At 34.5% G+C, this 24,651-nt stretch overlaps 1 long non-coding RNA gene across 3 annotated transcripts; it reads left to right on the top strand.

Annotated features, from left to right (window-relative positions):
- The first annotated feature begins 10,308 nt into the window (after positions 1–10,308).
- LOC143253968 (uncharacterized) lies at positions 10,309–23,653 on the top strand. 3 transcript variants are annotated; one of them, XR_013029927.1, is made up of 3 exons: positions 10,309–10,419; positions 12,421–12,633; positions 23,402–23,653. It is a non-coding gene; the product is annotated as an uncharacterized LOC143253968 (long non-coding RNA). The 3 variants fall into 3 exon arrangements; XR_013029933.1 differs by lacking the exon at positions 10,309–10,419 and adding an exon at positions 10,430–10,512; XR_013029929.1 differs by lacking the exon at positions 10,309–10,419 and adding an exon at positions 10,621–10,706.
- Positions 23,654–24,651: the final 998 nt, after the last annotated feature.

Genomic DNA, 24,651 nt, shown 5'->3' with positions numbered 1-24,651 from the left:
TTCTTGGGGAATTCTTTGCACTCCAGGATCTTCTTTATCTGTTGTCCAACAAAGACACCAGCTTTGTCCTTTGCCTCAGACAGCTTAGGGAAGAAGTCTCGAAGGTACTTGAAAACTGCAGACTCCTTATCAAGAGCTGTGAGAAAGCGTTTCACAAGACCCAATTTTATGTTCAATAGTGGGAACAACACCTTCTGGAGGTCCACTAGTGGCTCACACTTGACATTGTGCCTCCCTACAGAGAACTCGGTCCGTTGTGACCAGTGCTTCCTGTTGTAGTGCATTGCGGTGTCACTGCTGTCCCAAAGACGAAGATAACAGGGAAAAACTTGATAAAGTCTCCTTGGAGACCCATCAGGAATGTTACCATTTTGAAGTCTCCGATAACCTCCCATCCATACTCATCATACTTCAAGGCTTCTAGCAAGTTCTTGATGCTGTTGTATTCCTCTTTGAGGTGCACCGAATAAGCCAGGGGAAGAGACGGATACTTATTCCCGTTATGAACAAAAAAACTGTTAGGAGGCTTCTGGATGAGCTATCTCACCAGCCGTACCTCTGAAATTGTAACCTGGTTCTTTAACATCTACCTCCTCTTCTGATTTGCTGCTCTCTTCTGAGGATGGCTGCTTTCTCTCTGATGTAGTGGGTACAGAGAGCTCAGGGCAGTGTAGCACTGGGACGACGGATGATGGAAGCTCCGGACACATGATAGCAGATGTATTGTTGCCAACCAGACGTTCGAAATGGTCCACCATGCAGAATTAACAACTGCTTGAGTGGTCAGTTGGTTCACGCCAAATTCTTGGAACAACAAACTTCATGGCTCTCTTTTCCCCTCTGTACCATCCTGTAAATGAGCAAAATAAAATTATTATTATGAAAAATAAATTTATTTTATCCACAACTAATGTGTAAGAGGTTCATACAAAATATTTTATATGTGATATTTTTTGTACTATTGGAAATTTAAAAAACAACAACTAATAGGTATCTAAATTTTAAAAGGTATAAAATTTATATAATATAAAATATTACTATTCAAGCAAGCAAAAATTGTCCGTCTTACCTTCTAGAGTTTTTTTCCAGTGTTCTCAGGTAAAATGAGATACCCAGGGTTTGTATTGATCCATGACAGACATGATGAAATATGTCTTGTAGGCTTCACACATTTTAATAGATGCTGTCACAGAGTACTTTTTCGTTCTTGTCTTGATAAATTGGCAACATACATAGCAGAATGCATCTGGAGAATGTTTGTAGCTTTTTGATGTCATCTCTGATAAAATCAGACAGGTCTACGTGTTCACTTAGACAGCTAGAACTAAAATATAGTGGTGAGTATATACATTACTCTGGTAAGTTCTAGAAAATTATAAAAAGTTCTTGAAAATTCTCGTAAGTTCTACAACATTCTAGAAAATTCTTCAAAATTCTTGTAAATTCAAGAAAATTCTCTATCAGCTACTCAGCACTGAATCTACTTGGAATGTTCTGTAAAACGGGTAAAATTGAAAATTTTATTACCCAGGTCACAAAAGCAAAATTTAAAGAGAAAAATAGATCTTTTCCATTTAATTTAGGTATAAACAATTGGGAAATAATACTTTCTGTCCAGGAACATGAAAATTAAAATTTCTTTACATAGTGTAATTGGTCTAGAAATCCACTTTATTTAATTTTGAATGTAAGAATATATTATGTAACAATAATAGTAAATTGTTTAAAACTTTTTAAAGTACCCATAACACCAGGGAATATTTTGTGTATCGCATGACGAAGGACTGATGGAGAATAATTTTCTGTTGAGAAATATGTTCCAACTTGTGAACATTATGGATGTGCCCCCAGAGCTCAATAGTAGTTAAGTTATCCATCCATTTATCTATATCCTCTTTGATGGGACCACATTATACAAAAACCTAAGAAGGAATGCTAAATCATCTATAAAGTCCTTGGAACTGTTACATTGGCAAAGTACATCCAGTGCTACCGGTCTGAAGCTTGTATTTGAAACTTAGCACCCCCATCATCATCACGAACTGGAACTTGTGATGACAATGTCCACATGAACCCTATTCTACTGTGTAAACAAAGGTTAATGTCCACATGAGCCCTAGTCTACTGTGTAAACCAAGGTTAATGTCCACATGAGCCCTAGTCTACTGTGTAAACCAAGGTTCATCTTTATATACAGCTATTAAATGAAAGGTTTGGGCTCGTACCAGATAACTGAATACGACTGGAGGCAAACGCAAACTAACGTTGCAGGGATTTAGTTTAGAGAGAGAGAGATCAGAAGATTTCTCTCTCCAACTGGGGTGTTCAGGAACCTCTTGGTCCACTTTCGTGGAAGGTTATTGAGTGTAGCTGGGTTTTTTTGGTTTTTTTTAACTCTTTTTTGGGTGAAGGAGTGAAGTTGGTCATAATTAATATTATTCATGAGCGAGGCAAAGATAGCACCGGAGAAAACAGCCAGAACTCGTCCCGAAAGGCAGATGGTACAGTAAATGTGAACATAAACGCCAAACGACCCGATTCAGAGCATGGCAATAAAGTTGCCTTGGCTGGGATCTAAAAATCCAATGCCTAAGATTTAGCTGTGGGGGAAAACGGGAGCGGCGCGAGAAAACCCACTTTTACAGGACAGGCGCCGAAAGTTTTGCCTGTCCTGTGCCCGATATCTGAAAAAGAGAATACATATTATTAACATGAGTTTAGTTCTTTAGATACTTTGTTGTGTAATTTGTGATTCTTGAAATATGTTGTAAGGTGAAATGTAATTTGTTGGTGCACTAGTTAGTTTGTATAATGATGCCGTTAGTTTGTTTCTGTTTTCTGCTTTTAGATAATATTTGTGTGATATTTCCGTTAGTCTATTTCTTAGTGTTGGTAAGTTGCTGATTTGATGTATATAATTTACTGGCGTGAATGACGGTAGACTGAATGCAGATCTTAGTATTCTGTTTTGTTGAACTTGGATTTTCTGGAGTGTGTTGTTTGACATATTATATGTGACTTGACATCCATACTCTATCAGTGGACGGATGTAAGCCTTGTATATTTGGATAATGGTATTTGGTGAGCATTTTGGGTGTTTGCTGGTTAGAGTCATTAAGTGAGAAATGCGTTTTCTAATTGATGAGTGTATGTTGTTAACATGTTTTTACCATGTTAGTTTTGTGTCGAAAGTGATACCAAGGAATGTGATGTGTTTGCTCATGTTACTGGGCGTATTTTCGAGTGAGATTTTTACTTTTTCTAGAGTTTTTCTTTGTCTTTTTAGTTTCCTGTAGAAGGTGATTGCTTGTGTTTTGGTTGGATTTAAAACTACTCTCCACTTGTTACTCCAGGTCGAGACGTTGTTAAGTGATTCTTGCACGCGAGACATGGCCATTACTGGGTTTCTGGAGGTGCTCCAAATAGCAATACAACTGGAGAAGTCAGAAGTAATACTAATAGTTCCAATATTGTCCAATGAGAAGTCAGAAGCGAAACTACTAGTTCCAGGATAGTCCAATGAGAAGTGAGAAGCAATATTACTAGTTTCAGGATAGTCCAATGAGAAGTGAGAAGCAATATTACTAGTTCCAGGATAGTCCAATAAATTTACCAGGCACAGAAGAAACTTGAAAGAAACAAGCAGACACTGGAAAACTTAGATAATAAATAGAACACAAAAATTTTGATGTGATCCTATTTTAGAAAATATTTTTCTGCAAAGTTTGAAGTATGTTCTTTTTTATCTTAAAAATAGGTATGAAAAACAAATTGGTTTAAAATATGCCTTATATTGATTGTTTTGTAAACCAAGAAACACTTTACAGAATATTTTGCATACAATTTAAGATTTCTTGTTATAAGTTTAAAATAAATTAAATTAAAAGCAATTGTGTTTCCTGGTCATTTTTATACTATATAACAAGATATTATATTCTGTTCTTAAGAATGTACAACTTTTATGTTGAATATCTTGTACATGTTTCAAATATTATTTAATTTTAATTTGGGATTTATTATATTTTATTATGTCATAAAATAATAACTGTACAACCAAAGATACTTTACTTACCTTGACGATAGAGTCAAATTACTTTATTACACTGCATAACAAAGTTTTTGCTTCTTGAACACTGTTGGGTGTTCCTTATAGATTTTTAGCTGATGATCACGAAAATCACATCCAAATTTGCCCATCACGTACCGTTTCATCGAAATCTTCAGTTTTGCTACAATGGAAAAACGATATCAGGGCAACTGGAATCCGTCAATGTTTGCTGACCACTGTTGGACACTGCAACATGATGCACCGGACATTGAATGCAAACAAAAATCAGGAGCAAAATACTTTTAATTATGTTGAACTTAAAAAGGTATTAGAAACATAAACACAATTAAATACGTTATTGCCGGTAAACAGTTAACTGTCTATTTCTCAGAGTTCCTACGTGATGAAGCAAAACCAAAACTATATTTGTACATATCACCAGGTACCTGTCACAATCAGCAAAAACTTTTCAGGAAGCAAAACTTTTCAAAACATTGTTGTGCGGTGTTATTAGTTGATTTCTGTTGAATTTATGTCACATAATTAAATATATTTTACTTGAAACTAAAGGTGCTAGGAAACTAAACACTTTTCTATTTTAAAGTTATATGAACATTGAAAAAATAATTTTAATTATTTCATCATGCTGGTGATTATATAAGCTTTATGCATTTATATGAATGTTTCAACAGTGTACACCTGTTTCTATAGGTTATATGCTGTTTTAAGCTATAACTTTCCCTTAGACCTTAATTATAAAGGTTTAATTGGATGATTCACTTTAAGACTAAATGAATAAGTAATATCTTATGTTTAGCTTACATGTATATAAATTTATATTAATATGCTGCTTTATTCTTTGTTTACCTCTACGTACCTTGAATATCTATCTTCAAAAGAGCATTGTTTGCCTTAGGCCATCTCACATTTTTTTCTGTGAATGATATCTGTTTGGTAAAAACAACAACAAACAAACAAGATACCACATGGTTAATTTGAGAATTTCAGTTTCACTTGTTCTACATTCTATTGTATTTAAGTATAAAATTATTGTATTGAAAACATCACGTATATCTCTCTTTTTAGGAATTGAAAAGGTTAATGTTTTATTGGTTATTGTTCAGAAAGTTTTCACTCTTCGATACATATATATACATATAACTTTACTCTTGAACTATTTACAAGTTGTCAAGGATTATTCCTTACTATCTGCAGGTTTTCTCGTGACTTGCATTTCTGAAAAAATTCTTTTAAGTTTGAACTAACGGATTTTCTGGTCACATCAGTCGAGCCAAAGTACCGAGGTATGGAAGGTCCGTTTTTTTTATGGTAATAACTAGATGGCGCTAGTGAATTGAGAATTTTCTAGAAGTAACCAATGACCTTGTTTGTAATATCTTTAATAATTTGACACAAAAATAGGTTAACTTTCACAAAGTCAGTGCGATGGATGGTGCTGCATGTCATCTACGAGCTTAGAAATGTCCGGCTTGATGTTTGACGTTGAAAGACGCAAGACTGCTTCCAGATGATCATCGGTCAGCTGATTGCGAGTGTTGTTTTTGTTCAGTTTCATATGCGAGAAAGCCTGTTCGCAACAGTACGTGCTGCCAAACATACTGGTGTGGACAAGTGCGTTCTCTTTCAGATTAGCAAATGTATCAGGCAACGTTTTGTAGAAATCAAGCAAACTGTTTTCTCGGTAAATAGCACACAGTTCATCAGACGCCTGGAGATCAGTAAGTTCGAGCTGATATTCTGCTGACAAGTCATCCACTGACACACTGAACGGATCAAAAAAAAATTCATCAACAATCTGCATTGGTCAGTGATGAAACCGTGAGATGAAGGATTGAATCAAGGTAACTAGCATCCAAACATAAACTTGAGTGTCAATGTCCTGATTCTTCTGTAGCTGTGACTTAAAAGTGGGAAAGTGCACGAAGTTGCCTGATGCTGCTTGCTGCCGGAACAACTGCAACTTTGTCCTGAAAGCTGAGACGTGATTTGCAAGCTGAGTTTTGCACTGCAACTTCAAATTCAGATTATTCAAGTGTTGTATCATGTTGACCAGAAAGGTCAAATCAGCTTGCCATGCTGGATCAGTCATGGAAATCAATTCTGTGTCTTTGTTCTTGCTTCTGAGAAATTCTATCACCTCATCAATCAACTCCCAGATTCTACTGAGCATCTTCCCTCGACTCAGCCAGCGTACTTCACAGCGATACACAAGGTCACCACAGTCTGAATCAATTTTTTCAAGAAGACTTCGAAACTGACGGTGATTGAGCCCTCGAGATTTGATGAAATTAATGGTTTTCGTCACTAATGCCATAAGTTCCTGAAAACCAAGTTCTTTACTGCACATGTTCTGTTGGTGAATAATACAGTGCAACTTCACCAACTGTTTCTTCTGCTTTTTTCGATGCTTCATCAACAGTGCTACCAGCCCGTTACTTTTTTCGGTCATGGCTGGTACTCCATCAGTTGTCACACTTACCAGTTTCGTGAAATCCAATGAAACACTACTACACAGTCGTACTGTCTCCTCGAATAGAGCAGACCCAATTGTCTGATCCTTCATGAAACCCATGCCGATTAATTCCTCTGTGATATCAAACGATGACGATACACCACAAACAAAAACTAATAGCTGTGCTGTTGAACTGATGTCAGTCGACTCATCTGCTGCCAAAGAGAAATAGACAAAGTTGGTTGCTTTATTTGTAAGCTGCCTTGTTACGTCTACTGAAAGGTGTGAAATTCTTCGTTGAACTGTCATACGATTCAAAGCCACCGTCTGTAGCTTGCGAACTGTTTCCAGACACAACTTTTCCGATGCAGTAATCATATATTGCTTGACAAAATCACCATCAGTGAACGGTCGGCCAGATTTCGCTATCATCAACGAAATATAGTAACTGACTTTACATGTTGCACCTAAATCTGCTGACTGCTTTGAGAAAACGTTCTGCTGGTGATTCAGCGACCGCCGCAGAGATTCAGTTCGAGCTGTTTGTTCATCACCGACAACGTTATGGAAATCTTTATGCTTCGACTCATAATGACGCTTTCTATTGGATACCTTCACCACTGCTACTGTCGAATGACACAGCAAACAAATCATATTGTTCTGTTGTGAAACAAAACAGTATTGCGCAGTCCAATCATCATGAAACTGCCGGTTTTCGTCATCAACTTCACTTTTACGATTAGCTACCATTTTTGTTACGAAATAATATCAAAATATGGCTCGTAAGTAAATCTCGAAGAACAACTGGAACGCGTGAGATTTCGTAATTGCAGAAATATTACGGCATTGCGCCAATGACGTTAAATATCTATGCATTAACAAGATTTGCTTATTAAATTTTCTTTATTGCTCGACACAAATATGGAACCATCCAGAATCTAATCTAATGCATATTCTTCTATAGCGCTTAATCTTTGTGCAGACGCGCACTCTAAGCGCGCGAACTCTCTATGTTTGACTTTCCCGATGGACATCGCGGGCCGGACTTTGTGCATCACTGGTTTATGTTATTTGGTTTGTTTGTTTTTTGAAACAATTTGCATACTGAGTTTAAAAAAGCTTTCTTTGGAGAGCTTTCATACAATGAATAGTAGCAATCTCCAGAAACTTTTAAACCCTATATTGACTCCAAGATTATACAACACATTTGTTAAAAACAAATACAGATATGACAGCGTGCAAAGTGACACGAAAAGGTACAAGTAATATGTACATACACATGCCAAGTACGTTGTTGCAGTTGGGTTCACTGTCTAGAATATACGATTTTAAGTTGACTCGAATTGGCACATTTTTATCTAATTCTAATTTCAATTCGGTTGTCAACAGAAATCACGCTAAGCTAATAAGTTAATTTTAATTAAGTACAGATATATAAACAAAGTTTCATAATTATGATAATCCATTTACAGCTATTGTTGCATAAAACAATTAACCGGTTTCTTGAAGATTTCCTTAGCGCATTCTAAACTCTGTAGCACAATATTAGTTTATTTGTTGTTGTTGTTTTACTTTTAATTTTATAAACATTTATTATAAATATTATAATTTGATGGTAAAAAAAGTTAGTAAAAGTGTAGCCCAAGGGTTGGCGGTTGGTGGTGATGACTAGCTGTATTCCCTCTAGTCTTACACTACTAAATTTGGGACGGCTAGCGCAGATAGCCCTAGTGTAGCTTTGCGCAAAATTCAAAACAAACAAGGTTCGAATCCACGTCACACCAAACATGCTCGTCCTTTCAGTCGTGGGGGCATTATAATGTGACGGTCAATCCCACAATTCGTTGGTAAAAGAGTAACCCAAGAGTTGGCGGTGGGTGGTGATGACTAGCTGCCTTCCTTCTAGTCTTATACAGCTAATTAGGGACAGCTATCTCAGATAGCCTTCGTGTTGTTTTACGAGAAATTTAGAACAAACAACAAACCATAATTTACACTTAAACCTAATTTAAACCTAATTTAAAAGTTATCTTGTAGTTTACTTGAAAAGCTTCGTCACAGTTTTATATTAAATGAAAATGTTCAATTTACATTTTACTTCCCTGTATAAAGAACACAAATAAACAGTGTATGTTAAAAGTTACCTGAAAGAATGGGCTGTGTAGAGCCCTTTATAATTATAATAACCCTAACATTTTGAAAATATTATAGTAGAAGTTTGGCAATATGAATTTTTGTGGTATAAAGACTTACTGTCAAACAGTGGATTGTATATCTATATAAACATAAAACAGCATCATAAACAGAATATATAGTCCTGCAATAAAACTGTTAGTTGGATATCTGTATAAACATAAAACAGCATCATAAACAGAATATATAGTCCTGCTATGAAACGGTTAATTGTATATTTGTATAAACATAAAACAGCATCATAAACAGAATATATAGTCGTACTATGAAACAGTTAAATGTATATTTGTATAAACATAAATGATAAATAATTAAGACTATTGCAGTAAGCCTTAATAAGAAAGAGATAGACGTGGGTGTAGTAAACATCAGAGGTAGAGATACACCACCTGTCAAATGTAATCTCTACCTGCGAGCCTCACATGAGAAAACATATTGAAACAATAGGAATAGCTATGGGTGGTTAAGCCTCACAAGGTCTCATATACAAAATGAATCACATCCTGGCAACAGCCAGTTGTGGAAAACATGGTGAAATTAAATACATAAATAAAACAAGAAATACAGTCAAACCATGCAGGGTTATGAGTGAACATTTTCTCTTGGAGTTGGTTATTCAGCTCCATCATGATCAATATAATAAGTTAGCAACTGACTCATAAAAATAAAATAAGTAGAGAATTAGTGCGTTTCTCTATGAATAAATATTGATAATGTTTCTGTTGTATCCTGAACTGAATATTGTCATTAAATATTTAATGTCTAAATATATAAGCCTAGTGACAAAACATTAAAACCATTTGATGTAGTTAATAACAAACGGTACCTGACACTATCATAGATATAAGAAACACAGATATCTCTTTACAATCATTTGTTTGTTTTTTTCAATTTCGCGCAAAGCTGCACGAGGGCTATCTGTGCTAGCCGTCCCTAATTTTGCAGTGTAAGACTAGAGAGAAGGCAGCTAGCCATCACCACTCACCGCCAACTCTTCGGCTACTCTCTTATCAACGAATAGTGGGATTGACTATACCGTCATGACGCCCCCACGGCTGAAAGAGCGCACTTTTTATATGAATAGTATTTGAACCCGAGACCCTCAGATTACAAGTCGAGCGTTCTAACCACCTGGCCATGGCGGAGCCCTTTTACAATCGAAAAGTAAAAATAAAATTATAACCTGACATCCACCGAGATTAATAAGCGTTTCATGTGTTATATGATCATGGTGGATTTTAGTGTATTTTCTACAAATTATAAGCGGTTTATGCATAGTAAGAATCTATGTTTCTTTAAAATTACAAATGTAATGATCTTGTGCCACATTTGCTAAGAATGTTCATTTCAACAAACGCTCAGCTAGAAATGTAGTCTATAACAGAGAATTACACCATTAAGTATGGCAGTAAAAACACATGCATTAAAGGTCTTTAAACAGTTCACATAAAACTGTACGCAGTTCTTTACGGATTATCATAAACAAAGCAAATAAAAGTGCATGTTTAATGCTGTTTATATTCATCTTCGAAAGAAAGACGACTTGGATTAGTTCCACATTATATAAAGTGTATTTTATGAGGCATTTTCCAAACCGCACGCAAGTCATTAAAACGTATGATGCACGTGATTAAAGATTAGTCAAGACATGTGGCTTGTGAAACAACCGACTGCCCAAAGATACCAGTGCTTTGTCCACGAGCTCGTGAGTCTCTGTTTAACATGATGTGCTATATTCGTGTGTTTAGTTGTTACACAAACGGTGAATTACTAGTATTCTTCTCGTGACTAATTTACTGTAAGTTTTGTTCTGTTTAACAGGATGTGCTATATTCGTGTGTATAGTTGTTACACAAACGGTAAATTACTAGTATTTTTCTCGTGACTAATTTACTGTAAGTTTTGTTCTGTTTAACAGGATGTGCTATATTCGTGTGTTTAGTTGTTACACAAACGGTAAATTACTAGTATTCTTCTCGTGACTAATTTACTGTAAGTTTTGTTCTGTTTAACAGGATGTGCTATATTCGTGTGTTTAGTTGTTACACAAACGGTAAATTACTAGTATTCATCTTGTGACTAATTTACTGTAAGTTTTATATTTACTGTTAATATTTTCAAACTTAAGATACTATGAAACTAAACTCAAGTTACTCACGCTTTATAGTTTCTTTTGTTAATGTGTACATATGTAATATTTTTTTATTTCAAAGAATATTCCAGTCTGATCTATTTATGGAAGGTTTGATAACACAGGGTTGGTCAGAAATGTCTCTTAACTCCCTCCTTCACTGGTTAATGTGGTAAGTAAGACCAGGAACTTGGCTGTGTTTTTCCTCTAAGACCATTACCAGGTACTTAATATCCTAGCTCTCTGCTGGGATCTCAAATAACCCAATGTATCAGTTAAATACCTCCATTATCCACAGTTACTTCTATATTGATTCCAGGGACGGAGCCATACCCGAAAATAAAATACCGTTACAAAACCCGAATATTGTTTCAACTATGGATCCTCTGGACAAGTCAGAAACACGAAATGTTTGGTGTTTGAAAGTTGGATTCTCCGAAAGGGACCAGAATCATAAAAAAATATACTCTTTCAAATTTGGATGTAACGATTTCAAACTACTCCTTGAAAATGTTACCCCCCCCCCTCGGTAATTTGAATTCGTTTTCATATTACCGGGGGATAGGACAAAACCGATTTTAGGTTACTCCCGGGGGTAGTCTGAAATCGATTTCATCTTAACCCCTTTATTTCAAACTACCCCCTTCCCGATTTACTCGTTTTAACGGTTTGTTAAGATGCTAGACGTTTTTATCGCACTCGAATATTTATCATGTTCTATATCTCATGCTATCAATCACTCATTTTCATTTCAGTGCGCATAAAGAAATAAAAAAATTTAATATGTATAAATTACAATATTTTGTTATTTTGAATTTCGCGCAAAGCTACTCGAGGATTAGAGGGAAGGCAGCTAGTCATTACCACCTACCGCCAACTCTTGGTCTACTCTTTTACCAACAAATAGTGGGATTGACCGTATATCATAATGACCCCTCAACTGAAAAGATGCAATAGGGATTTAAACTCATGACCCCATATATTACAAATTGAATGCCCTAACCACCTGGCCATGTTGGGCTGCACATTGGTTGGACTAGTAAGTTATATTGTAGAATAGAGTAAACATTTAATTTTTTTCACGGAAGTAAGCAAAAAATACAAGTAAAGCTAGCAAGACTCCATATTTGTATATTTTCGTTACTCTACACTTTCATCTTATAATAATAAATAATTAATTGTAAATACAAAAATAATGAAATATAATTATCTAAACAATCAATTTTCATGGAAACAACGTGTTCATCTTCATACCCGTGGGGGTTACGTGTAGTCTATAAATATGCAGAAACATGAGGAACAAAAATGGTTACAAATTAAGAAAAGATGATTTAAGACTAGTGTCTTATGTTTGAACGAAGGCTAAATATCTTATACTAAAAGGTGTTAGTATATGTTTATCAGTTAGCATATAGTCGCAGTGAAATAGTACTCATCAGAACTATATTACAACTTTGTTTGGTGCCACCAAGAATGTATCCCTTTTGGAAAGATAGCAACAAGTCTCTTTTGGCTAAAAGAATTTATACTTGGGATCATAAAGGTGTATTAATAGCGAGGATTTATATCTTCCAGGAGGAGAATATCCTCTAGATGTATTGACATTGGAAAACAAAATAACGTGGATCTAACCTGGAATCCAGAAGAATCATAGAAGGTATATTCCAGCCGTGATGAAAAATTTTGGAATCTTTTAAAAAAGTGGAAATCTAAGAGGGTCGAGACAATAGCTAATCAAGTGTCCTTAGAAACAGTTATTGGGACGTTATAAAGTGGCGGTCAAAGCTGGTAAGTAGGACCTCCATCTGAATGTTTGGTAAATCATTCTGTATAATGGAAATAATGTTAAAATACGCGTGAAGTGGCATCCACAGCCTATTTTATGATGAAATCGATTACTATATATGCAATGTGGAAATTCATCTCCCATGAGGTAATACAATGTCTATTAGTTGCTTTATATGGTTCTAACTGTCATTAACTGATAATGAAACATGATATTTTTATGTCAATTGTTTTACAAGTATTATGCTTAAATACTGAAATTTTGTTTTTCGAAATGTTAGAAAGAGATCTTCGAGACAAAGAGGATACAAAATCAAGTAACTTGAAACGGACAACATCTGGGGTTTGAGGGATTTACACAAACGACAATATTTTCCTATGTCTATATATTTGAAAATAATCAATAAATACGACTTTACAGGATACACCACAACACTACATGAGTTAGGCTTAACATTACACTTAAGGGATACTCTCGGAATAAAGGTCTATTCGAAAAACTAGAAAGTTGAACTTGAACTGAGAATGTTAATCACTGAATATGGTAGCAAAGGTATATGATATATCATTGATAAACAATATAATATTTTTTGTCTATTAAATTTATTAGTTTAAATAGTGTTAAAATATTATTACTGGAAAACAAGAACCATCAGTACCTAACATACAGGAGGTAAAATAGACAATCAAAAGCACCCCTTCCAATAAATCATTTGTTTCATTATTTTAGTAATACTCTGTTATAAATGTCCAAAAAGAGAAGTTTTACTAGGACTAATGATTTTAATTTCTCCAATATGTTTCCATCTCTAGGAAATTATCAAAACTTTGCCATAGAGATAAAAATGCAATAGACATTTCATAGATTGGGCATCGATTGGGTAAACTGCAGAAAGAATGTTTGTTTGGAATTTCGCGTAAGCTACACGAGAGCTATCTGCGCTAGTCGTCCCTAATTTAGCAGTGTAAGACTAGAGGGAAGGCAGGTAGTCATCACCACCCACCACCAACTCTTGGGCTACACTTTTACCAACGAATAGTGGAACAGACCGTCACATTATAACGTCCCCACGGATGGGAGGGCGAGCATGTTTTGTGCGACGGGGATTCGAACCCGCGACTCTCGGATTACGAGTCCAACGCCTTAACCCATCTGGCCATGCTGAGGCTGCAGAAAGAAATCAGATCTTTAATTAGAGCTTTTTTTATGAAGAGCGTTTGGCAATTTCAAGTAATAAACTAATACACAATTTTTATATAAACACAGAAGAGATACTAGAGTATTAAACGGATGGAAAATTAGTTACAAAAATTCATGTAGTAAAAATCGTTTTTTTATTTCTACAAAAAGTGTTAAAAATGTTACTACGTGTCTAAGATACTAGTGCCAAGAATAGTTGCATTGCAAAACGCGCAAATTTTTCTATATACATTACGAAAAGGGAAGATACTTACGTAAAGTAGAACACGAATTATACAAGGTTCTTTGTGTGATCTTTAATACATGTATCAACTGAGATTTCAGCCTGTTCAGTGTCGCATACGAGATAACTCGTCCAAGCCGATCAGTAACACAGTGCCACGGACGAGTTAATTTGTTCTCAATAATACGTAACTTCAACGCTGGCTGTCAGCACCGTACATGCATTTGACCTACTTACAAATTGTTTCACTTTCGATCCAAAATGGCGTCACGAAAAAAGTTACAAAATGAAGAAGCATTAAAGTTATATTGTAGCAGCTGAAATACTCAGCAGTCAACAGGTTAATATATTAACAGGGTTTCAGATTACTTGCACCTGTTCATGACACTGAGTCTGATAAACTGATATACGTTAAATCGCTCAGTATTTCATCAATATACCCAACAGTGTATTTTATTTGTTACAATACTGTCCATGAAGGACAGCAAGTTGAGCAACACGAATTGAAGCAGTTTCAAAATGCCCAGCGATCATTATCGTAGTAAAAACAAGAGTGTGTGTATAGACGACATTTGTAAACGATAGAACATTTAACCAACTTAGTACAAGATAGTCTGGAAATTTATCATGAAACTGTTAAAAATCAGTTGCTCATGACTATAAAGGGTTACAAACAAGAAATTTCACATGGAATTATAGTGATGTCAAAATAATAAATGTTAACATTCTAAAATGAAAATTATATTCCTTTACAACTGAACACTACGATATGTATGATCTAGGATAGTATACCAGAGAATTTAATACCAGTATTGGGATTTCATTTCAATTTTACAAATAAAACAATGTGAGGATAGTCGTTATCAAGGCCTCTCAATCTCAGCCTTACACTTCAATAGGCCTGGCATGGCATGTGGTTAAGGCACTCGACTCGTAATCTGAGGGTTGTGGGTTAGAGTCCGCCTCACACCAAACATGCTCGCCCTTTAAGCCATTCAAACGTTATAATGTGATGGTCAATCCCACTAGTCGCTGGTAAAAGAGCAGCTCACGAGGGTGTCTTCCCTCTAGTGTTTCACTGCTAAATTAGAAATTTCTAGCGCAGATAGCCCTTGTTTAGCTTTGCTCAAAATCCATAAACAAACAAACAGTCAACTTTAAAACCGAAAGGAAAATAAACATAACAATAAAATTCACGAGCGTACAACAAACCCTAAAATCACTTATATTGAAAAGAACCAGAGCGTAATTTAGATCATTGGAGGATTGGTACACAAGCCGATAAGGTAACCTCCAGTACTAGGACTTCTAAAAGCCCATAAAAAAATCCTAAATAAACTGGATACTCTTTTAAAAGAAGTTGAACCTATGAAATATCGAATGGCAGTTATCTAAACCTCTAAACAAATGATAACATTACCTTTTGCACTGAAACACACAAATATAAAAACTTAGAAACACTAAACAGAAAAGTCCTAAGACACAAATAGTAAAGGTAATACATACGTTGGAATTCACGGATTTATATCCAAATATTCAATTGACCAGCATGACTACAGTTTTAAACATACTGACAATAAATGTTTCACTATATCACTGATTGTTTGTTTGTTTGTTTTGAATTTCGCGCAAAGCTGCTCAAGGGCTATCTGCGCTAGCCGTCCCTAATTTAGCAATGTAAGACTAGATGGAAGGCAACTAGTCATCACCACCAACCGCCAACCCTTGGGCTACACTTTTACTAACTCTTTTTACCACCAAATTATACTATTTATAATAAATGTTTATAAAATTAAAAGTAAAACAACAACAAATAAACAAATATTGTGCAACAGAGTTTAGAATGCGCTAAGGAAATCTTCAAGAAACCGGTTCATTGTCTTATGTAACAACAGCTGTAAATGGACTATCATAACTATGAAACTTTGTTTATATATCTATAATTAATTAAAATTAACTTATTAAATTAGCATGGTTTCTGTTGATAACCGAATTGAAATCAGAATTAGGTAAAAATGTGCCAATTAGAGTCAACTTAAAATCGTATATTTCGCACAAAGCTACTAGCTTTGTAGCTACAAAGCACAAAGTTGGTAAAAGATTAGCCCAAGAGTTGGCGGTGGGTGGTGAAGACTAGCAGCCTTCCCTTTAGTCTTACACTGCTAAATTAAGGACGGCTAGCGCAGATAGCCCTCGAGTAGCTTTGCGCGAAATTCAAAAAACAGATACTCAGTTCAACAAAGTGAAGAAATTTAAACAGTAATGAAATTTACGTCACATTCTATTGTTATTAATTTCTCAATGTTATACACTTGCAGTCTGTCTTTGTTCATTGTGTTAGGTACGCTCCCTTCCCTATATATAGTAATTTCTTCGTGCTTTAAGCTGCAAAAGTTTATTACCTAACCTTTGACAGCAATTTATTTCAGAAAACTACCTCATTAAAAGCTTTTCTGGAACATCTTACTACATATGGTTCTCTTTTAGTAAGTTCGTAAATAATTCCACAGTTCGGGTACTTTTCAGTATCACACGAATTAGTCCTAAACTTAACAAGTACTTGTGTTGTTTTTAATATTCGTATTTGTCGAAATTAATGAAAATGCTTCGATAAATCTTTAAAACCTCATTCATCTTGCATCTTTGTTTACACTAGCTTCACTTCGTTTTAGTCCCAGTGAAATATGTAGTCCGCGTTTTCTTTAAACAACGACTAATTTGTCTTTTATGAACATTGCTATAATTTCTCTTTGTCCACACTAATTTCTTTCTGGCTTTAATATGCTATTGTTCTCCTACTTCATTTTATTTGTGTTTTATGGAAGGCAAACATCAATTATAGCCCTTCTTGGCTTTTCTGCAGTCTCCTTAAATTGCTAATTATCACCATTAGCGCGTTCATTAGAGTGATATATTACCATTGTTATTAAGTAAATGATCATTTACCTTAGTCATTATGATCACTTAGTATTAGATCACTGATATCATTAGTTTTAATTATATTAATACAGACAATATTAACTAACTCATTTCAAGCCCTCCGCTAGTACAACTAGTACGCTAAAATCAGTGGTTCGATTCCCCTCGATGAGCTCAGCACAAACTCATTTTACCACTCTGTTCACTGACATCTGTTTAGTTAGAATACAAGTTGTTTGTTTCTTAAGTGCAACATTTTACCACTCTGTTCACTGACATCTGTTTAGTTAGAATACAAGTTGTTTGTTTCTTAAGTGCAACATTTTACCACTCTGTTCACTGACATCTGTTTAGTTAGAATACAAGTTGTTTGTTTCTTAAGTGCAACTTTTGAGCGATTTCGTTCACAAGTTTGGTTTGTTTTGAATTTCGCGAAAAGCAACATGAGAGCTATCTGCGCTAGCTGTCCCTAATGTAGAAGTGTAAAACTAGAGGGAATGCAGCTTGTCATCACCACCCACCGCCAACTCTTGGGCTACTCTTGTATCAACGAATAGTGAGATTGACCGTAACTTTATAACGTCCCCACAGCTGAAAGGGCGAACATGTTTGGTGCGACCGGGATTCGAACCCGCGACCCTCTGATTACGAGTCGAATTTAGCTTGCACGAGGAAGATTGTTCAATCTTAATATTTTAATTAAATAAATTAAACGTTATTTTTTATTCATTACGATCATCAAACTCAAAAATTTATATAAAAATATTTCATACAAAATCAATTATCAAGTGTTAATGGCTGAGGAGAAATAGACATATTCTTTGATTAGATTGAACAGTTTGTTTTGAAATAACAATAAAAAAAGAACCATCCAAACGCAGCCATTTAATATTTTTACTTATTTCCAAAGCATTCAAAATATTGAATCTTGCTTTATCCAAAACGATTTTACTGTTTTACTCTTTAAAAATGTAATAAAAAAAAATTCGATTACTACCACTGTCGAGTTGTATGCCATTTTGTTTGTCTTGGTTCACCCAGAGGTTAATCTGTGCACGAATCGTACGGTTTACACTGACTCTTAGTTTTCTGCCGTCCCTAGAACCGCTTCATGTGAATTCTCACCCCGTGCTCTTGGACATTCAGAAACAACTGGCTCAGTTTTCTCTACTGTCCGTTTCTATACAGTTTTGTTTTTTCTGACCGTGACAGTATTCATGAAAACGAACTTGCTGACAACGTAGCTAAGTCTGACGTTGTCACAGCCGTGCCTGTTCCATATGTGAATCATAGCGTGAGGCAGGCAGTCGATATGAGGTGAGCAAATCATAACAAGTGTTTTGTTTCTTTCTAAATCAGTCTTACTGGTGTTGTTTAGCCTTCTTGTCTCCTTAACGATCGAAGGAAGGAAGTTGTTTTGGTCAGGCTTCTCACTGGTCGCAGGTTTCTTGCCCATAGTTTTTTGTTGTTTTTTATATATTTTGGTCTGATCCGCCGTCGTGTGAAGTTTGTGACACTGATGTCACAATTGCCCACGTTTCATTTTCATACCTTCGTTACGACTCTGAACGGCAGTTCTATTTTAGCCAAGTATTTTCTAACGTATTGTCAAGCTTGATGTTGTCCTTATCCGTATTCTCAAGACATTCGATATGGGTATTAGCACTTTAATTAAAGTACAGAAAAACGTTTCGACCTTCTTAGGTCATCTTCAGATTAACAAAAATTTTGTAACTGTGTTAACCTATAGATGACCTCAGAGGGTCGAAACGTTGTTCTGTACTTTGTTTTAATTAAAGTTTTAATATCTATACCAGCCATCTTTAGAATACATTTTTACTTCAAGTGGACATCTCGTTATCACAAGTTTTCCTTACGAGTCCTTCGTCAGTTGTTTTATTTTTCATTTATTTATTTTTACTTGATTTTGTTTCGCTTTTACTTTATAGAGTTTTACTTCTTATTTTAATTTTTAACGGTTCTTTGGTTCAGTAAGCTAAGTCTACATGTGGTTCAGTAAGCTAAGCCTACATGCGGTTCAGTGAGCCTACATGCTTTTTGCTATGAGGATCCAAACAACCAGCCAGCCAATCGTTATCTTTGATTAGAAAACCAAATAAAGATTTTACAATCGTTTCAAGCTTCACATATTTTAGTTAAGATACTATTAAAAATCTCTTGAATATTATACCCAAAATATGTTATAAACCTTTCAATAAAGATAGTTCTTTTCATGATATTACGTTTCAGTATCACCAATAACCTTAATATTCCAGATGGAAACTTTAACCTACAAGTACAATTTCTGCGCCGTGATTCATAAAGTAGAGAAACAAATCCATAGTATTTTTATCACGAGCATGGATTTCAATGATTAGGTTTTAAAATACACTTGTTATAATGTGACATGTAAGAAACATCAATTGAAGTTAAGAAAGGTTAAAATCGGCTGTCTTTTGGTCTAACTCTGTGGATTATGAGATTATAAATTATTGTAAAATGATTGGAGGGAGCAGCTGCCTTTCTTGTTCAGCCACTATGAAGAGTTCGAAACCCACTATTATTATGAAACGTTATGATTTTAATTATGGAAGACATGTGTTCAAGGTCTAAAAGAAAGAGTGAAATTGAGAGAGGAATATAAACGATAGAAGTTCAACTGAAGAAATAAGACCTAGAGATGTGAAAGAGAACGAATAATCAAAAGAGAGATAATACGTCATCAGTGAGAATTTTTTAAACCTTATTAAATCAATAAGCAGCAGTTTGTTATGTTCACGTTTGTATAACATACTTTCTGATAAATAAAGTAAATAGATAAGAAGGGAAAGCGAATTATGATCATAACAATTGCTATTGATTTTATATTATGTTATGTTTTATGTTGCGATTAACAAAAACTATCTTGTGTAAGTGATGTATAATGCTTGACATTCTAGTTGCTGAAAGTTGCAATGTTTTGAATACGTCACTTTTCAACATAGAGTTAACATTCTTTATCCAATGAACAATAATTGAAATACAAAGGAAATAATAAATAATAATAAAAATATTCTTTTCAGGTTGAAAATTTAAAATTCAATGACAGTAAGTGCGAAAATATAAGATAAATATAAAATAATTTATAGTGACATATTTAACTTTAGTCTTATATATAGACACAAATATATCACAGCCAGTATTTTAAGCACATGATATAATTATTCAAAAAGTCCAGGTTTCAAATAAATCTATTTGCTCTTAAAAACACACTTTTTTTTCAATTGTCACTTAAGCATTAATATGACACCAGCATACATATTTTGTAGAATCAAATAACGTGTTACAATAACCCAAGAAAACAATTGTGAATTTCAATGAATATGTTTAACTTATCTATTAACACTATTTTCATAAAAGGGACGTCGTATTCTATTTCAGCTTATAATTTTATTCAAATTCCTTTCTGATGTTCTGGAATCACTCTATACATGGACCCGGCATGGTCAAGTGTATTAAGGCGTTCGATTCGTAATTTGAGGGTCGCGGGTTAGAATCCCAGTCGCACCAACATGCTCTCCCTCTCAGTTTAGGGGGCGTTATAATGTGAGGGTCCATCCCACTATTCGTTGGTTAAAGAGTAGCCCGAGAGTTAGCAGTGGGTGGTGATGACGAACCCCTTGCCTCTAGTCTTACACTGCTAAATTAGGTACAGCTAGCGCAGATAGCCCTCCAGTAGCTTTGCGCGAAATTAAAAAATAACACTCTATACATATATAAGCTTATATAAAAACGAAACCATTTTAAGAATGAAAATAAACAAAGTACTAACATCACTTTCCGCAAATAATACTTGAATTATTTACTAACACCAAGTGAAACTATTTTAGCACAACAGTCACCTAAACTACAGCCATAAAACTAACAATGATTTTATTATACTATGCAATTTAACTTTATAATAAACATAATGCGTTGACATATTGAAACTTACATGTTTGGCAATGGTATAACATTGTGTTTAACTCAATTGAGCTGGAATTATATATTTCTAAAGACGATGGTTTTAATGTATTATTCATTTTTGAAATGTTACGTAAAAACGTTGTCTTAGTACACTGTAGTGTTCATTTTAAAAAGGTTGTCTTAGTACACTGTAGTGTTCATTTTAAAAAGGTTGTCTTAGTACACTGTAGTGTTCATTTTAAAAAGGTTGTCTTAGTACACTGTAGTGTTCATCGTAAAAAGGTTGTCTTAGTACACTGTAGTGTTCATTTTAAAAAGGTTGTCTTAGTACACTGTAGTGTTCATCGTAAAAAGGTTGTCTTAGTACACTGTAGTGTTCATCGTAAAAAGGTTGTCTTAGTACACTGTAGTGTTCATCGTAAAAAGGTTGTCTTAGTACACTGTAGTGTTCATCGTAAAAAGGTTGTCTAAGTACACTGTAGTATTCATTTTAAAAAGGTTGTCTTAGTACACTGTAGTGTTCATTTTAAAAAGGTTGTCTTAGTACACTGTAGTGTTCATTTTAAAAAGGTTGTCTTAGTACACTGTAGTGTTCATTTTAAAAAGGTTGTCTTAGTACACTGTAGTGTTCATCGTAAAAAGGTTGTCTTAGTACACTGTAGTGTTCATCGTAAAAAGGTTGTCTTAGTACACTGTAGTGTTCATTTTAAAAAGGTTGTCTTAGTACACTGTAGTGTTCATCGTAAAAAGGTTGTCTTAGTACACTGTAGTGTTCATCGTAAAAAGGTTGTCTTAGTACACTGTAGTGTTCATCGTAAAAAGGTTGTCTTAGTACACTGTAGTGTTCATCGTAAAAAGGTTGTCTTAGTACACTGTAGTGTTCATCGTAAAAAGGTTGTCTTAGTACACTGTAGTGTTCATCGTAAAAATGTTGTCTTAGTACACTGTAGTGTTCATCGTAAAAATGTTGTCTTAGTACACTGTAGTGTTCATCGTAAAAATGTTGTCTTAGCACACTGTAGTGTTCATCGTAAAAAGGTTGTCTTAGCACACTGTAGTGTTCATTTTAAAAAGGTTGTCTTAGTACACTGTAGTGTTCATTTTAAAAAGGTTGTCTTAGTACACTGTAGTGTTCATCGTAAAAAGGTTGTCTTAGTACACTGTAGTGTTCATCGTAAAAATGTTGTCTTAGTACACTGTAGTGTTCATCGTAAAAAGGTTGTCTTAGTACACTGTAGTGTTCATCGTAAAAAGGTTGTCTTAGTACACTGTAGTGTTCATTTTCCATTTAATTTCAATAAATAGAATTTTCTCTCGCAATAAACTTTAAATATAAGCTAATAGCTACTTGGCATACTAAAACCGTTTTCGAAAAAAACACCTACTTTTCAAAAAACCCTAAAATATTTTTTTCAACTGCATAAAATACAGTTTTCTTTGAATACACAGCACGTTAAACGTAAAACTGAGTGCCGTCTGAGAGCCTGACATAAATGGATTATACTCAAACTTGGTTCCATAAAAACTTATAAGTTAAAACTTTACTGTTTTAATATTTTTAACAGGGAAAAGTAACCTGAATAGTTGGAACAATGAACGGGTGACTAAGAATCTTATCTACAAAAAAAACGAGTTTAATGACTTTTGTGCTGGTTAAAAAGCCTCAGTGTTCAACAAACATATGTTTGGTAGACAAAGGTTGAATAACGAAATAAACAAACATACTGTAATTGAATACAAATACGTTATTGTTTATGTTTGTAAAACTGGTAAATGAATTTATGTAGGCAAATACAACTACATTTAACTTAAAACTTGGATGGAACCAAATTGTTAACTTATAAAAGGTAGGGAAGATGTAAGTGGTTTGATCAAAAGTGTAACAAACACATCAGAAATACATTGGCCAGTCTTCACTAGTATGTCCTAATTCAATGAAAACCGGAGTATAAGATAACACTATGAAACACAATGTTTACTTTTTCTTGTTCCTGGACAGAAAGTGTTATTACCCAATTGCTTGTGCCGAAAGTAAATGGAAAAGACCTATTTTTCTCTGCAAACTTTGCTTTTGTGACCTGGAAGCGTATAATGAAAACATGATGGGAGACTATATTTGGGGGCTGAAACGTGATTTACATTACAGTCGCAAATCTCGAAAAACTACTCACCTCTAAACATTTTTGTTCATTTTTGTATAACTTTATAATAAATACATGTAAATATTGATTCATATGTTGTTTTATTCAGACCTTATGTAAATGAAAGTGTACAATTTGCCCGTTTTTACATAGAAAATAGGTTAATTTGTAAATTTCATTATCCAGGTCACAAAAACAAAGTTTGAAGGGAATAATGGTCATTTTCTGTACTTTTACAACATAAGAAATTAAGAAATAACACATACTATCCAGGAACAAAATCTGTGTTACATAGTGTTATTAAAGAGGATTTCACAGTCTTCACCTTTATCATATCTGCAGGTTCGTTGTCTTGAAACCACAAGTGTTGTGAAATACCTACTGCTCGAACGACGTTAAGTACAAGAGAACAACCCACGAACCACTATCAAACATCGATGATCGATTCATCGTAAGTTTCAACGACTACTATTAGAGTAAACAAGCGTTATCAAATAATGAGATATTTTACAACTAAATATCATAGAAATCAGTAGTTCGAGTCTTTACTTATATTTTATGAAATGTTGTTTTATTTATATTATCAAATGTGAATTCGCTCGTAATTGTACTTCATTTTTTATATGAAAGCATACATCATGGAAAGTATTAGTATTTATTCTGCTAAGCATGGATTGTTAGTGTTTGTTTATTATTTCTGTGCTGGTAACGAGTAGCGAACCACAAACCCTCAGATTAACTCGATAGTAACTGGTCGTATTTGAAACAGGATATTGTGAAATTACGTAATGTACTATTAAACCATAATATTAATATATAAAGTGTATTTGTTCTATGATTATCCTGTATAACTTACAGACACCCATCCTATAAGAACATCTTATCACATGATTTATTCGCTGTATTTCATTATTGTTTTCTTATAAAACTGATAAAATGTTTTATATAATAATTAAAGGATAACAACGTTTGATGAGAATCCATGACATGTTTATACACGTTCATGATAAGAGGATGTTTATGTTATTATAAAAATATATATATTATATTAAACAGAATATTTAAGCAGAGATCACTTTTTGGTTCTTCTTGCTAAATTTGAGAGATTTTGTATTTAGAAAAAAAAATCAAATATCTAAATAAGAATCACTGTAAACGATACACCACGTGCAAATAACAAGATATTTTATGATGTCTCATCACACTGTAATTCACTTTTACTTGAAGACGGGTTATTGGATGCGTATTTTATTTAGAGTTTAATGTTCTGGCATGGTCAAGTGGGTTAAGGTGTGCGATTCGTAACCCGAGGGTCGCGGGTTCGAATCCCCGTCGCATCAAACAATCTCGCCTTTTTAGCCGTGGGGGCGTTATAATGTGACGGTCAATGCCACTATTCGTTGGTAAAAGAGTAACCCAAGAGTTGGCGGTGGGTGGTGATGACTAGTTGCCTTTCCTCTAGTCTTACACTGCTAAATCATGAACGGCTAGCGCAGATAGCCCTCGAGTAGCTTTGTGCGAAATTCAAAAACAAAACAAAAACACAAACGTTCCGGATCTAGCCTTCCGTTTTCTTATCATTCGTGTCCTCG

Source organism: Tachypleus tridentatus, chromosome 1 (genome assembly GCF_004210375.1).
Source record: "Tachypleus tridentatus isolate NWPU-2018 chromosome 1, ASM421037v1, whole genome shotgun sequence".
NCBI lineage: Eukaryota > Metazoa > Arthropoda > Merostomata > Xiphosura > Limulidae > Tachypleus > Tachypleus tridentatus.
Note: the sequence above shows the minus strand (reverse complement) of the source record. Positions and strands in the feature narration are given on the sequence as shown.